The sequence below is a fragment of the Coturnix japonica genome, chromosome 9 (genome assembly GCF_054131305.1).
Source record: "Coturnix japonica strain WE chromosome 9, WE-NBRP24, whole genome shotgun sequence".
NCBI lineage: Eukaryota > Metazoa > Chordata > Aves > Galliformes > Phasianidae > Coturnix > Coturnix japonica.
Genome location: NC_140671.1, coordinates 25,178,817 through 25,192,990, shown reverse-complemented (window position 1 = coordinate 25,192,990; position 14,174 = coordinate 25,178,817). Strand labels below are relative to the sequence as shown.

At 56.1% G+C, this 14,174-nt stretch overlaps 1 long non-coding RNA gene across 1 annotated transcript; it reads left to right on the top strand.

Moving 5' to 3' along the window:
• The first annotated feature begins 6,422 nt into the window (after window positions 1-6,422).
• Window positions 6,423-8,679, top strand: LOC146759865 (uncharacterized). The gene is made up of 3 exons (XR_014931938.1): window positions 6,423-6,526; window positions 6,828-6,951; window positions 7,859-8,679. It is a non-coding gene; the product is annotated as an uncharacterized LOC146759865 (long non-coding RNA).
• Window positions 8,680-14,174: the final 5,495 nt, after the last annotated feature.

Here is a 14,174-nt window from a genome sequence, read left to right as displayed (position 1 = left end):
GCAGGAGGTGGCACTTGTGGGGCGGAAATTGGAACTTGTTGGGAGGGAAGAGGTACTTGTGGGGCAGGAAGTGGCTCTTGTCGGGCAGGAGCTGGCACTTGTGGGTCGGGAATTGGCACTTGTGGGGCCGGTGGTGGCACTTGTTGGGTGGGAGGTGGACGATGTGGGGCATGAACTGGCACTTGTGGGGCAGGAGGTGGCACTTGTGGCGTGGAAATTGGAACTTGTTGGGAGGGAAGAGGTACTTGTGGGGCAGGAAGTGGCTCTTGTCGGGCAGGAGCTGGCACTTGTGAAGCATGAGCTGGCACTTGTGGGGCAGGGGCTGGATTTGCAGGGTGACAGGTGCAACTTGTGGGGCAGGAGGTGGCACTTGTGGGGCAGGTGTTGGCACTTGTGGGGCAGGAGGTGTCAGTTTTTTGGCGGGAGGTGGCACTTGTGGGGCAGGAGGTGGCAATTGTGGGGAAGGAGGTGGCACTTGAGGGGAAGGAGGTGGCACTTGTATGGCAGGAATTGAAACTTGTGGGGTGGGATGGGATACCTGTGGTGAAGGAAGTGGCTCTTGTGGGGCAGGAGCTAGCACTTGTGGGGCTTGAACTGGCACTTGTGGGGCATGAACTGGCACTTGTGGGCAGGAAGTGGATGATGTGGTGCAGGAGCTGGCACTTGTGAAGCATGAGCTGGCACATGTGGGGCAGGAATTGGCAGTTGTGGGGCAGGAGCCTACACTTGTGGGGCAGAACGTGGCACTTGTTGGGCAGGAGGTTGAAGTTGTGGTGCAGGATGTAGCACTTGTGGGGCAGGAACTGTAAATTGTCTGCCGAGATATGGCACTTGTGGGGCAGGAGGTTGCACTAGTTTGGCAGGAGGTGGCACTTGTGGGGCAGGAGGTGGCACTTGTGGGGCAGAAGGTGGATGATGTGGGGCAGGAGCTGGCAATTGTGAAGCATGAGCTGTCACTTTTGTGGCAGGAATTGTCAGTTGTGCGGCAGGAGTTGGCACTTGTGGGGCAGGATGTGGCACACGGGCAGGAGTTGGCACTTGTGTGGTGGGATGTTGAAGTTGTTGGGCGGGAGGTGGCACTTGTGGGGCTGGAAGTGGCAGATGTAGAGCTGGAGGTGGCACTTGTGGAATTGGAGTTGGCACTAGTGGGGCAGAAGGTGGAAGTTGTGGGGAAGTATTTGGCACTTGTGGGGCAAGAGGTGGAACTTGTGGAGCAGGAGGTGGCATTTGTGGAGCATGAGTTGACACTTGTGGGGCAGGAGGTGGCACTTGTGGGGCAGGAGGTAGAAGTTGTGGAGCGGGAGGTGGCATTTGTGGGGCGAAAGGTGGCACTTGTTGGGTAGAGGTTGCACTTGTGGGGCAGGAGGTGGCACTTGTGGGGAGAAAGGTGGCATTTGTGGGGCAGGAGGTGGCACTTGTGGGGCGGAAATTGGAACATTTTGGGAGGGAAGAGGTATTTGTGGGGCAGGAAGTGGCTCTTGTCGGGCAGGAGCTGGCACTTGTGGGGCAAGAGCTGGCACTTCAGGGGAATGAGCTGGCATTTGTGTTGCTGGGGGTGGATGATGTGGGATAGGAGGTGGTCGTTGTGGGGCAGGAGGTGGCACTTGTGGGGCAGGGGGTGGATGATGTGGGGCAGAAGGTGGCACTTGTGGGGCAGAAGGTGGATGATGTGGGGCATGAACTGGCACTTGTGGGGCATGAACTGGCATTTGTGGGGCAGGAATTGGCACTTGTGGGGCAGGAGGTGGCACTTTTTGGGTGGGAGGTGGACGATGTGGGGCAGGAGATGGCACTTGTGGAGCAGGAGGTGGAAGTTGCAGGGCAGGAGGTGGCATTTGTGTGGTGGGAGGTGGCACTTGTGGGGCAGGAGTTGGAATTTGTGGGGCAGAAGGTGGATGATGTGGGGCATGAACTGGCACTTGTGGGGCATGAACTGGCATTTGTGGGGCAGGAGGTGGTCGTTGTGGGGCAGGAGGTGGCACTTGTTGGGTGGGAGGTGGACGATGTGGGGCAGGAGATGGCACTTGTGGAGCAGGAGGTGGAAGTTTCAGGGCAGGAGGTGGCATTTGTGGGGTGGGAGGTGGCACTTGTGGGGCAGGAGTTAGAATTTGTGGGGTGGTAGGTGGCACTTGTGGGGCAGGAGGTGGCACTTGTGGGGCAGGAGGTGGCACTTGTGGGGCAGGAGGTGGAAGTTGTGTGTCAGGAGGTGGCACTTGTGGGGCAGGAGGTGGAAGTTGTGGGTCAGGAGGTGACATTTGTGGAACAGGAGGTGGATGATGTGGGGCAGGAGGTAGCAATTTTGGGCCGGGACGTGGCACTAGTGGGGCGAGATGTTGCACTTGTTGGGCGGGAGGTGGCACTTTTGGGGCATAAGGTGAAAATTGAGGGACATGAGGTGGCACTTGTGGGGTAGGAGTTGGCACTTGTGTGGTAGGAGGTGGCAATTGTGGGGCAGGAGCTTGCAGTTGTGAGGCGGGATGTGGAAGTTGTGGGGCGGGTTGTGGCAGCTGTGGGGCTGGAGGTGTCACTTGTGCAGCAGGAAGTGGCACTTGTAAGGCAGGAAGTAGCACTTGTGGGGCAGGAGGTGGCACTTTTGGAGCGTGAGGTGGATGTTGTGGGGCAGGAGTTGGCACTTGTGGGGCGAGAGTTGGCACTTGTGGGGCAGGAGGTTGCACTTGTGGGGTGGGATGTGGTACTTGTCGGGCAGGAGCTGGCACTTGTGGGGCAGGAGTTGGAATTTGTGGGGTGGTAGGTGGAACATTTGGGGCAGGAGTTGGCACTTGTGGGGCAGGAGGTGGCACTTGTCGGGCAGGAGCTGGCACTTGTGGGGCAGGAGTTGGAATTTGTGGGGTGGTAGGTGGAACATGTGGGGCATGAACTGGCACTTGTGGGGAAGGAGGTGGCACTTGTATGGCAGGAATTGAAACTTGTGGGGTGGGATGGGGTACCTGTGGTGAATGAAGTGGCTCTTGTGGGGCAGAAGCTGGAACTTGTGGGGCAGGAGCTGGCACTTGTGGGGCAGGAGCTGGCACTTGTGGGGCAGGAGGTGGCACTTGTGGGGCAGAAGGTGGATGATGTGGGGCAGGAGCTGGCAATTGTGAAGCATGAGCTGTCACTTTTGGGGCAGGAATTGTCAGTTGTGCGGCAGGAGTTGGCACTTGTGGGGCAGGATGTGGCACACGGGCAGGAGTTGGCACTTGTGTGGTGGGATGTTGAAGTTGTTGGGCGGGAGGTGGCACTTGTGGAATTGGAGTTGGCACTAGTGGGGCAGAAGGTGGAAGCTGTGGGGAAGTATTTGGCACTTGTGGGGCAGGAGGTGGAAGTTGTGGAGCGGGAGGTGGCATTTGTGGGGTGAAAGGTGGCATTTGTGGGGCAGGAGGTTGCACTTGTGGGGCAGGAGGTGGCACTTGTGGGGCGGTTGGTGGATGATGTGGGGCAAGAGGTGGCACTTGTGGGGCAGGATGTGGAAGTTGTGGGTCAGGAGGTGACATTTGTGGAACAGGAGGTGGATGATGTGGGGAAGGAGGTGGATGATGTGGAACAGTAGGTGGCACCTGTGGGGCAGGAGATGGCACTTCTGGGGCGGGAGGTAAAAATTGTGGGGTGGGAGGTGGAAATTGTGGGGCAAGGGGTGGAACTTGCGGGGCTGGGGGCGGCACTTGTGGGGCAGTGTGTGGCACTTGAGGGGCGGGAGATGGCACTTGTGGGGCAGGAGGTGGCACTTGTGGGGCGGGATGTGGCAGTTGTGGGGCAGATGATGACACCTGTGGGGCGGGAGGTGGATGTTTTGGGGAAGGAGGTTGAAGTTGTGGGGAGGGTGGTGGCACTTGTGGGGCGGGAGTTGGCACTTTTGGGCTGGGTCATAGCACTTGTTGGGCAGGGGTTGGCACTTGTGGGGCAGGAGGTGGTACTTGTGGGGCAAGAAGTGGCTCTTGAAGGGCAGGAGTTAATTCTTGTGGATCTGGAGGTGGCACTTGTGGGCCTGGAAGTTGCACTTGTGAGGCGGGAGGTGGAAGTTGTGGGGCTGGAGGTATCACTTGTGCGGCAGGAAGTGGCACTTGTGGAGCAGAAGGTGGCACTTGTGGGGAAGAGGTGACACTTGAGGGGCAGAAGTTGGCACATGTGGGTCGGGAGGTGGCACTTGTGGGGCAGGAGTTGGATTTGTGGGGCGGGTTGTGGCACATGTGGGTCGGGAGGTGGCACTTCTGGGGCGTGAGGTGGAAGTTGTGGGGCGGCAGGTGGCAATTGTGGGTCAGGAGGAGGCATTTGTGAGGCAGGAGGTGGATGATGTGGGGCCGGAGGTGGCACTTGTGCGGCAGGAGGTGGCACTTGTGGGGAAGTAGGTAGCACTTGTGGGGCAGGAAGTGGCACTTGTGGGGCAGGAGGTGGCACTTGTGGGGCAGGAGGAGGCACTTGTGGGGCAGGAGGAGGCCGTTGTTGGGCGGGAAGTGGAAGTTGTGGGGCGGGAGGTGGCACTTGTGGGGCTGGATGTGGAAGTTGTGGGGCGGGAGGTGGAAGTTGTGCGGCACGATTTAGCACTTGTGTGGCTGGAGGCGGCACTTGTGGGGCGGGAGGTGGCACTTGTGGGGCGGGAAATGGAACTTGTGGGGCAGCACGTGGCACTAGTTGAGCAGGAGGTGGAAATTGTGGGGCGGGAGGTGAATGATATGAGGCAGGAGGTAGCGGTTGTGGGGCAGGAGGTGGCACTTATGGGGCAGGAGATGGTATTTGTTGTGCAGTAGGTGGCACTTGTGGAGTGGGAGATGGAAGTTGTGGGGCAGGAGGTGGCAATTGTGGGCCGGGAGCTGGCACTATTGGGGCAGGAGCTGGAAGTTGTGGGTCGGGAGGTGGCACTTGTGGTGCAGGAGGTGACACTTGTGGGGCGGTTGGTGGATGATGTGGGGTAAGGGTTGGCACTTGTGGGGCAGGAGCTGGCACTTGTGGGGCATGAACTGGCACTTGTGGTGCAGGAGGTGACGCTTGTGGGGCGGTTGGTGGATGATGTGGGGCAGGAGTTGGCACTTGTAGGGTAAGGGTTGGCACTTGTGGGGTGGGAGGAGGCACTTGTGGGTCGGGGGGTGGCAATTGCTGGGTGGGAAGTGGCAGTTGTGGGGCAGTAGGTTGAAGGTTTGGGGCAGGAGGTGGCACTTGCGGGGTGGAAGGTAAGAAGATTTGGGGTGTGACGTGGAAGTAGTGGGGCGGGAGGTGGCACTTGTGTGGCTGGAGGTGGCACTTGTTGGGCAGGAGTTGGCACTTGTGTGGCTGGAGGTTGAAGCTGTGGGGCGAGAGGTAACACTTGTGGGGCAGGAGCCGGCACTTGTGGGGCAGGAGTTGGCACTTGTGGGTCAGGTGGTGGCACATGTGGGGTGGGGGTCGACGTTGTGGGGCAAGAGGTGTAACTTGTGGGGCAAGAGGTGTAACTTGTGGGGCAGGAGGTGGCCATAGAGGGGCGGGAGGTGGCACTTGTGGGGCAGGAGATGGCACTTGTGGAGCAGGAGGTGGAAGTTGCGCGTCAGGATTTGGCACTTGTGCGGCGGGAGATGGCACTTGTGGGGCAGGACGTGGCACTTGTGTGTCTGGAGGTTAAACTTGTGGGGCGGGAGGTGGCACTTGTGGGGAAGGAGGTGGCACTTGTGGGGCAGGAGGTGGCAAATGTGGTGCAGGAAATGGCACTTGTGGGGCAGGAGTTGACACATGTGGGATAGGAGGTGGCACATGTGGGATAGGAGGTGGCACTTGTGGGATAGGAGGTGGCACTTGTGGGGCAGGAGGTGGCACTTGTGGGGCAGGAGCTGGCAATTGTGAAGCATGAGCTGGCACTTTTAGGGCTGGAATTGGCACTTGTGCCACAGGAGGTGGCACTTGTGGGGTGGGAGGTGGCACTTGTGGGGCAGGACGTGGCACTTGTGGAGCGGGAGGGGGCACTTGTGGGGCCTGAGGTGGCACTTGTAGGGCAGGAGGTGGCATTTGTGGGGCGGGAGGTGGAAACTGTGAGGCAGGGGGTGGCACTTGTAAGGCAGGAGGTAGAACTTGTGGGGCAGGAGTTGGCACTTGTGGGGCACGAGTTGGCACTTGTGGGGCAGGTAGTTGCATTAGTGGGGCAGGAGTTGGCACTTGTGGGTCAGGTGGTGGCACTTGTGGGGCGGGATGTGGAAGTTGTGGGGCGTGAGGTGTCACTTGTGGGGCGGAAGTTGACACTGTTGGGGTGTGAGGTGGCACTTGTGGGGCGGAAGGTGGAATGTATGGGGTGGGATGTTGGGCTGCTGAGGCCGGGCTGGTTTTCCATTTCTTTATAAACTGGGGTGCATCCACAGCAGCACTTATCTCCTGTTTTTGTTGTTGCTGTTGTTCGAGATAATTAAAGGATGCTACGTCTGTGTTTGTTGTCATCCTGCTTTCTTTTCTCTGTCTTGCAGGTCAGCTCGTGCTAGAAGTCGATGGTATCGCTGTATGAATCAAGGGCAGTTTAGGAGCAGCTGCTGATGGAAGAAACGAAGTCCAGGCTAATAAATGGAAGTATCTTCTGGTAAGGTGTCAAAGGTGGCAGTCATCATTAAAACCAAAGGGCTGGCTCATCCGAGTGCTTTCTGACTGATGCTTGGGAGTATCTCGTTCTCCAGCTGTATGATACGAAAGCTAAATATGCTGAGCCGTTACAGCTTGTGCTGAAGTTGTGATTGTGCTCCCAGATGTTTCCTTTAGTGGTAAATCATGTTCTGGCACTGTGGTAGTCCTATCTCTGGCATGATCAGGAGCCTGGAGCACCGTGTCTGGTTGCGAGCCTTGTGTGCCTGTTTCCATGAACCTTGCTTTCTTTCTCTCTTCAGAGTAAGGGCAGGGTGCTTCCTTGCTTTTGGTGGATTCATTCAGGAGGCTGTCAGAAGGCCAATTGCAGTGTTCATAACACGGAGGGACACAATGGGAATGGACTCTCGTTACCACCATGCAAAAGTGAGTTTCTTATGAGTGATATAATTTTGATTATTACTTCTGAGCAGTTGCAGTGTGATAGAGGATGTCACGAAACTATTTATTTGGGAGCACAGGGAAGAGTCATGAGAACCGAAAATGTAGTTTCTGTTTTGGCTGTCAAAATGGTGGAGTTTTTTTGGGAGGACAGTGTCTGGTCTTCCTGTTAGCAGGCCCCCTCTGAGAAATTGGGCTTTGCTTGCTGCTTTGCTGTGCCTACCTGCCTGCTCCCTGTGCTTGCTGTGTCTGATACCAGCGGTCATGGAACATGCTCCCTGAGGCTGTGGGCCTGGCCCTGAGCTGCTGCAGCTTAAAGGCCGTTTGAGTTTAGGTTGTCCTTCCTGGAGCATCGGGTTGGACTTGATAATCCTCGTGGTTCCTTTACAACTTGGGCTATTCTGTGGTTCTGTGGTCTTGGTGGTTTGCCTGGGAAATACCAGATGGTTTTATTCCCCCAATTTTTTATGGCATTTGAACTTGTTTCAATTCTAAATGTGGGAGAGGAGTTGGATAAGGGTAGGGTAAGGGTAAGGGTAGGTTGCTTTTTTCTTTTTCCTATTCTCCTAGGTATTTTCTGCCCATGTTGTGATAACTCTCTAACCAGAAATGTTCTTAATGCTCATGAAAAGGCTTTACTGGCAGCACACAATTTGACCATAGGACTGCTTGCTGGATTAACTTCTATGGATGATTGTATGCTTTTTGAGATGGTATGTTCAGTTTATCTTTTGAAAGGCTGTCAGCTTTTGAGGTCGCTGAGGTGTCTTGCTTTATCAGTCTCTAGCAGCTTGCTGGAGCTTGAAGTAGTTGAATCGTCCCATACAGAGCTGTTAAATAAAACCTTATAATCACTTTGTTTGTCACCTTACTGCCCTTCTTGTCTCCCTAGAGCCCAGCTGTCTTCCTGGGATTGCTGAGCAGCTGCCTTTCGCTGTCTCCTGCCTATCAGATCAAAAACCAGTGGTGTAAAACTGAGTTGGAATTTGGTGGCCTAAGTCCTTGAGTATTCTTTATTTCTGTAAAAGGCGCTGGATGTCTCAAGATGGAAGTCCAGATACCTACCCAAGTGTATTACAGCAATCACAGAATTTCTATTTCAGAGACTTTTTCAAAGCCCTTCAGATGGAAAGGCAAAGGGAAGTGCAACTTTGGAGTAGTAAATGGTGCTTATTAAAATGTAAAGAGGTCTAATTGGTGTAAATGGACTCCAGTCACACTGGTGTATAGCTTTCTTTATGAGGGTACTCAGGAATTCTTCTGACAATGAGTGATACAGTCCCAGCTCCAGGTGCGTGCTCAGCTTGGAAATGCATGCACATAGCTTTTGCTTGGCCAGCTGCTTTGACTGCATTGCACTACATCATCTTGTCTTGATCTCTTTGCTCCCTCCATCAAAAGTTTTGCTCGGCCTAGACTCGTTGCAGATACTGACTGTGTTATTTTGATCCACATGAGATCAATACAGAAATGAATACAGAAAATTAAGTAGGGTTGTGCAGCACGAATTTGAACGTCTATGGAGACCACCCTTTGTGGGACTCAGACTTGCAGAACTAGCTCCTTGAAGAGAGGGGCTCCCAAGGTATTAACCCATATAAACCGTTGCTCTTCAGCATCTTCCTTCGTCAGTGACATAGATGATGGCAGGTTTGCAGACGATACAAACTGAGCAGTGCAGTCAATATATTGTAGGGGAGGGAAGCCAACCAGAGGGACCGGGACAGGCTGGAGAGGTTGCGGACGTCCCTTTATTTTCCTTTGTTGTTTCCTTCTGGTTACAGGGAGGTGTCCGTCCCTTCTGCCACTGTGAAGTTGCTGTGGGGAATGAAACCGTCTGCAATTGTGGAAGGAGGGTCACTGCATGAGGAGGGGCTGCACATTCAGACGTATGGAAGTTGATGTGAGTGTTTGCCTACAGATGTGTTCTCAATTTCAGTCCCCCAAAGCAATGAATTTCTGTAGGAGGCTAGATGTGCTTTTACAGGCAAGATTCATTGACTTTAAAATGATACTGGTTTTGATGACGACGAGGGGGGCTGGGTGGTTGTACAGGGAAGACAATTGAATGCTGCCAGAGATCTGCGTTTATCAGGCAGGAAACAGTGGGCATTGGCCTCCCGTGAGCTGGTAGATCCCGTGATCTACCGGGACTCTTCTGTCCTGGATATCTTCAGAGAACATTGTTCTAGCTGCTTGTAGTTGTAAGGCGTGGGAAAGGAAACAGTGGGAAAGAACTAAGAACCTGCAAGATAGTTTTGGATAGGGCGGTGGATGTAGTTTACCATGATTTCAGCAAGGCATCTGGTACTGTCTCCCAGGACATCCTTATAACAAGCTGAGCAAGCGTGGGATAGAAGAGTGGACAGAGAGGTGGGTTGAGAAGTGGCTGACTGGCAGAGCACAGAGAGACGTTGTTGGCAGTGCAGAATCCAGGTGGAGACCTGTAACTAGCGGCGTCCCCCAGGGGTCAGTGCTGGGTCCGGTCTTGTTCAATATCTTCATCAACGACCTTGATGAGGAGATAGTGACCACCCTCAGCAAGTTTGTGATGACACAAAGTTGGGAGGACTGGCTGACACGCCTGAAGGCTGTGCTGCCATTCAGCGAGACTTGGACAGGCTGGAGAGCTGGGCAGTAAGAAACCGGATGAGGTTTAACAAAAGCGAGTGTAGAGTCTTGCACCTAGGGAGCAGTAATTGCATGCACCAGTACAGGCTGGGGGAAGAGCTGCTGGAGAGGAGCTCTGAAGAGAGGAACCTGGGTGTCCTGGTGGACGACAGATTGACCATGAGCCAGCAGTGTGCCCTTGTAGCCAAAAAAGCCGATGGAATACTGGGGTGTATTACAAAGAGCATGGACAGCAGGTCAAGGTGGCACTTGTGGGGAGGAAAATGGAAGTTGTGGGGCAGGGGGTGGCGATTGTGGGGCAGGGGGTGGCACTTGTGAAGCAGGAGGTGGCACTTGTGGGGTAGGATGTGCAAGTTCTTGAGCAGGAAATGGCACTTGTGGAACAGGAGGTGGCATTTGTGGGTCAGGAGGTGGAAGTTGTGAGGTGGGAGGTAAAAGTTGTGGGGCAGGAGGTGGAAGTTGTGGGGCGGGAGGTGGAAGTTGTGGGGCGGGAGGTGGAAGTTGTGGGGCGGGAGGTGGAAGTTGTGGGGCGGGAGGTGGAAGTTGTAAGGCGGGAAATAGCACTTGTGGGGTGGGAGGCGGCACTTGTGTGGCAGGAGGTGGGACACTTGTGTGGAGGGAGGTGGCACTTGAGGGGCAGGAGGTGGAAGATGTGGGGCAGGAATTGGCATTGCAGTGCGGGATGTGGAACTGGTGGGGCAGGAGATGGCACTTGTGGGGCTGGTGGTGGCGCTTGTGGAGCGGGAGGTGGAAGTTGTGGGGCAGGATTTGGCACTTGTGGGCCGGGAGGTGGATGATGTGGGGCAGGAGGTGGCACTTGTGGGGTGGGAGCTGGTACTAGTGGGGTGGGAGGTGGCACTTGTGGAGCAGGATGTGGATGATGTGGGGCTGCTTGTGGCACTTGTGGGGCTGGAGGTTGAAGTTGTGGGTCGGGAGGTGGCATTTGTAAAACTGGAGGTGGCACTTGTGGGGCAGGAGGTAGAACTTGTGGGGGGTGGATGGGAGGAGGTGGCACTTGTGGGGCAGGAGGTTGCACTTGTGGGGCAGGAGGTTGCACTTGTGGGTCATGAGGAGGATGTTGGGCAGTTAATGACACTTGTGGGGCGGGAGGTGGATGATTTGGGGCGGGAGGTGGCAGTTGTGTGGCAAAATGTGGCACTTGTGGGGCATGAACTGGAACTTGTGGGGCATGAACTGGCACTTGTGGGGCAGAAATTGGCACTTGTGGGGCAGGAGGTGGATGATGTGGGGCAGGAGTTGGCACTTGGGTGGGAGGTGGATGATGTGGGGCAGGAGGTTGCACTTGTGGGGCAGGAGGTGGATGTTGCGGGTCAGGGTTTGGCACTTGTGGGGCAAGAGGTTGAATTTGTGGAGTGGTAGGTGGCTAATGTGGGGCAGGAAATGACACTTGTGGGGCAGGAGTTGGCACATGTGGCACAGGAGGTGGCACTTATGGGGCAGGAAATGGCACCTGTGGGGAAGGAGTTGGAACCTGTGGGGTAAGAAATGGCACTTGTTGGGCAGGTGGTGGCACTTGTGGGGCGGGAGGTGGCACTTGTGGGGCGGGAGGTGGCACTTGTGGGGCGGGAGGTGGCACTTGTGGGGCAGGAGGTGGCAGTTGTGAAACGTGAGCTGGCAATTGTGAAGCATGAGCTGGCACTTTTGGGGCAGGAATTGGCACTTGTGGGGCGGGAGGTGGCACTTCTGGGGCAGGATGTGGAAGTTGTGAAGCGGGAGATGGCAGTTGTGGGGTGGGAGGTGGCACTTGTGGGGCAGGAAGTGGAATTTGTTGGGTGGTAGGTAGAACTTGTGGGGCAGGAGTTGGCACTTGTGGGGCAGGATGTGGCACACATTGGGCAGGAGTTGGCACTTGTTTGACGGGAGGTTGAAGTTGTGGGGCAGGAGGTGGCACTTGTGGGGCAGGAAATGGCACCTGTGGGGCAGGAGTTTGGACCTGTGGTTTAAGAAACGGCATTTGTTTGCAGGAGGTGGTACTTGTGGGGCAGGTGGTGGTACCTGTGGGGTGGGGGTGTAACTTGTGGGGCAGGAGGTGGTGATAGAGGGACGGGAGGTGGCATTTTATGGCGGGAGGTGGCACTTGTATGGCAGGATGTGGAAGTTGTGAAGCGGGAGGTGGCACTTGTGTGGCGGGAGGTGGAATTTGTTTGGTGGTAGGTGGAACTTGTGGGGCAGGATGTGGCACACGTTGGGCAAGAGTTGGCAATTGGGTGGCGGGAGGTTGAAGTTGTAAGGCCAGAGGTGGCACTTGTGGGGCAGGATGTGGAAGTTGTGAGGCGGGAGGTGGCACTTGTGTGGCGGGAGGTGGAATTTGTGGGGTGGTATGCACCAGATGTGGGGCAGGAAATGGCACTTGTGGGGCAGGAGTTGGTAAATGTGGGACAGGAGGTGGTACTTGTGGGGCAGGAAATGGCACCTGTGGGGCAGGAGTTGGAACCTGTGGGTAAGAAATGGCACTTGTTGGGCAGGAGGTGGCACTTGTGGAGCGGGAGGTGGTAAATGTTGGGCAGGAGGTGGCACTTGTTAGACGAGAGTTGGAACTTGTGGGGCAGGAGGTGGCACTTGTGGGGCGGGAGGTGGCACTAGTGGAAATGGAGATGGCACTAGTGGGGCAGGTAGTGGCACTTGTGGGGCGGGATATGGAACTTATGGGGCAGGAGTTGACACTTTTGGGGCAGGAGGCGGAAGTTGTGGGGCTGGACATGGCACTTGTGGGGCGGGAGTTGGATGATGTGGAGCAGCAGCTGGCACTTGTGGGGAAGGAGGTGGCACTTGTGGGGCAGGAGGTGGAACTTATGGGGCGTTACGTGGAAGTTGTGAGGCGGCAGGTGGCTCTTTTGAGGCAGGAAGTGGCACTTGTGGGCCAGGAGATGGAAGTTGTAGGGTGGGAGGTGGCACTTCTGGGGTGGGAGGTGGTAGATGTTGGGCAGGAGGTGGCACTTGTGGGGTGGGAGGTGGCACTTGTGGGGCAGGATGTGGCACTTGTGGGGAAGGATGTGGCGCTTGTGGGGCAGGAGTTGGCACTTGTGGGGCAGGTGTTGGCACTTGTGGGGAAGGTGTTGGCACTTGTGGGGCAGGAGGTGGAAGTTGTGGGGCGGTAGGTTGCACTTGTGCGTGGGAGGTGGATGTTGTGGGGCAGGAAATGGCACCTGTGGGGCAGGAGGAGGCGCTTTTGGAGGAGGTGGTGGCATTTGTTGGGCGAGAGGTGAAACTTATGGGGCAGGAGGTGGCACTTGTAGGTCAAGAGGTGGAACTAGTTGGGCAGGAGGTGGCTCTTGTGGGGCAGGAGGTGTCAGTTGTTTGGTGGGAGGTGGCACTTGTGGGGCAGGAGGTGGCACTTGTGGGGCAGGAGGTGTCAGTTGTTTGGTGGGAGGTGGCACTTGTGGGGCAGGAGGTGGCACTTGTGGGGCAGGAGGTGGCACTTGTGGGGAAGGAGGTGGCACTTGTATGGCAGGAATTGAAACTTGTGGGGTGGGATGGGGTACCTGTGGGGCAGGAGCTGGCACTTGTGGGGCAGGAGCTGGCACTTGTGGGGCATGAACTGGCACTTGTGGGGCAGGAATTGGCACTTGTGGGCAGGAAGTGGATGATGTGGTGCAGGAGCTGGCACTTGTGAAGCATGAGCTGGCACATGTGGGGCAGGAATTGGCAGTTGTGGGGCAGGAGCCTACACTTGTGGGGCAGAACGTGGCACTTGTGGGGCAGGAGGTTGAAGTTGTGGTGCAGGATGTAGCACTTGTGGGGCAGGAGCTGTAAATTGTCTGGCAAGATAAGGCACTTGTGGGGCAGGAGGTTGCACTAGTTTGGCAGGAGGTGGCACTTGTGGGGCGGGATGTGGCACTTGTGGGGCGAGAGGTGGCACTTGTGGGGCAGAAGGTGGATGATGTGGGGCAGGAGCTGGCAATTGTGAAGCATGAGCTGTCACTTTTGGGGCAGGAATTGTCAGTTGTGCGGCAGGAGTTGGCACTTGTGGGGCAGGATGTGGCACACGGGCAGGAGTTGGCACTTGTGTGGTGGGATGTTGAAGTTGTTGGGCGGGAGGTGGCACTTGTGGGGCTGGAAGTGGCAGTTGTAGGGCTGGAGGTGGAACTTGTGGAATTGGAGTTGGCACTAGTGGGGCAGGAGGTTGCAGTTGTGTGTCAGTAGGAGGAAGTTGGGCGGTCAGTGACACTTGTGTGGCAGGAGGTGGATTATTTGGGGGGGAGGTGGCAGTGGTGTGGCAAAATGTGGCACTTGTGGGGCAGGAGCTGGCACTTCATGGGAATGAGCTGGCACTTGTAGGGCAGGAATTAGCACTTGTGGTGCAGGGGGTGGTCGTTGTGGGGCAGGAGGTTGTACTTGTGGGGCAGGGGGTGCATGATGTGGGGCAGGAGGATGTCTTTGTCGGACAGGAGGTGGCACATGTGAGCAGGAAGTGGATGATGTGGTGCAGGAGCTGGCACTTGTGAAGCATGAGCTGGAACTTGTGGGGCAGGAATTGGCACTTGTGGGGCAGGAGGTGGAAGTTGCAGGGCAGGATTTGGCATTTGTGGGGCGGGAGGTGGCACTTGTGGAACAAG